This window comes from Condylura cristata, unplaced genomic scaffold (genome assembly GCF_000260355.1).
Source record: "Condylura cristata isolate star-nosed mole 26May11 unplaced genomic scaffold, ConCri1.0 scaffold00012, whole genome shotgun sequence".
Taxonomy (NCBI): Eukaryota; Metazoa; Chordata; class Mammalia; order Eulipotyphla; family Talpidae; genus Condylura; species Condylura cristata.
The window spans coordinates 46,426,445-46,428,207 of NW_004567113.1; the positions used below are offsets into that span (position 1 = coordinate 46,426,445).

The following is a 1,763-nucleotide window of genomic DNA, read 5'->3' on the forward strand; positions in this document are numbered from 1 at the left end:
GCCCGCCCGCCGCCCGCGCTCGCCTCGGCGCCTCCATCCCGCTCGCTCGTTCCCTCGCCCTCTCGCCTCCCTGCGTCTCCCGCGCGGCGCGCACACCCGCACCCGCACACGCACACACGCGCGCACACACGCAGCCGGCACAGGCGGCGGCGGCTGCCCAAGTCAGGACGGAGCTCTCGAGGTGCCGTCTCGAGCCGGCGGCGGCGGCGGCGGCGGCGGCGGCGGCGGCAGCCCGACATCCCTGCTCAGCCGGAGAGGGAGCTCCGCCGAGAGTTTCCGCTCCCTTCCCCCTCCTTTTCTTTATTTTCGAGAGAATTGCCTCTTCGCGGACTGGTTTAATTTGATTTTGACAATTTGGGGTGGCTTTTGTGTGTGTGCTTTTTTTTTTCTTTCCTCGTTTTATTTGCACCCAGAGCATGGCGGGCTGCGGGCTGTCGGAAGACACCTTCTTCTCTTCCTTCTTTTACAACTACGGCTCCTCCTGGGAAACCCCTGCCGACCAGGTAAGGGGTGGCTCGGTGCCGGGCGGCGTCGCGCCCCGCGCCCCCAGCTGCGCGCTCGCTTGGCACTCAGCGGGGAGGCAGAGGCTCGGGAGGGGGTGGGGAGGTTGGGGGCCAAGTGGGTCGCACTGTCTGGGTCAGTGCCAACCGGCGAGAGGAGGGGTCCCCTTCCCCCAGCACTAGCTCTCCAGCCTCCCGGGTCTTCCCTCCCGCGCCCAGCATGCCATCGCCACCTCCCCCCCTCCACCCCCCAGCTCAGCGGGAGCCCCAGAAAGAGGCTGGGGCCGGCACGTTACCCCGAACAACTCCAGGCAAAACCTGCGAACTCGAGCGCAACCTTCCCCAAGTAGCCGCGGGCGCCGCGCCCCTGTGCGCCTGGCGCCTGCCAACCCTCCAGTTGCGCCGAGGGGCTGCGGAGCTGCGAGTCCCCCGCGACGTGCTGTTCTCCCCTCCATTCCCCCCGGGCCCCGAGCCACCTCTTTGCCTAAAATGGCTGCAAACGCAAGTGGAGGCGTCCCCTGACCCCGCGGAGTTGGGGGGGCGGGCAGAGTAGATGCTCATGTGTCCATGACCCCGCACCTCCCCTGGCGCGCACAAGCACCCCCAAAACACACACTTAACTTTGATGACTGTGCAATGCAGTCCGGCTGCATCGTGCTCTCGACGTTCTCCGCCGCCGGCTTCTAGGTGTGCATGTCGATGTGACTCGTGTGTGTGTCGGGGGTGCGGGGGAGACCTGGGGAAGCTGGGGGGAGACGGCGGGGGGGGGCGTGGAGGGATGCGAGTGGTTAGTGGGCCGCTGGTAACCTGGAGAGATAAGCGTGTGCTCAGGGTCTAGGGGTGCAAAAGCTATTCTGGGAGCCAGAGCGAGAAAGAGAGGAAAAATGCCTTTTAATTAAATAACTGTTGTAGTCTGCTGCCCCCACCGCTTGTTTGGTGAAAGTCTACAGGCATCTGTCATCCCCAAACTACACGGGGAAGTGGAGCTGGAGTCGAGGGAGGAGGGGTGTGTGTGTGTGTGTGTGTGTGTGTGTGTGTGTGTGAACGCTCCCCTGTCCGGGTTGGGGAAAGTTGGGGCTGCAGGGAGGTGCAGGAGCTGTGGTGAAAGGCAGCAGCAACTCGGTGGGAGGTCCGGGCGTGGGGAGTTCTCGGACCCGACCCGGAGCGCTCAGCTAGGGGAGCCGGCCAGCGGGGGCGGGGTGCAGAGGAAGAGAGCTCTGCTGTGTCGGGCTCCGCCGGCCGCAGCTGCGTCTGTTCTCCCCA

At 65.5% G+C, this 1,763-nt stretch overlaps 1 protein-coding gene across 1 annotated transcript in view; it reads left to right on the top strand.

The window, feature by feature from the left end:
• Positions 1 to 124: 124 nt before the first annotated feature.
• PPARGC1A (peroxisome proliferator-activated receptor gamma, coactivator 1 alpha) overlaps positions 125 to 1,763 on the top strand; it is a 640,627-nt gene continuing 638,988 nt past the window's right edge. The window contains exon 1 of the mRNA XM_004681370.2: positions 125 to 503. The gene's annotated coding sequence lies outside the window, so the exon portion shown is untranslated. The remainder of the gene's footprint in view (positions 504 to 1,763) is intronic.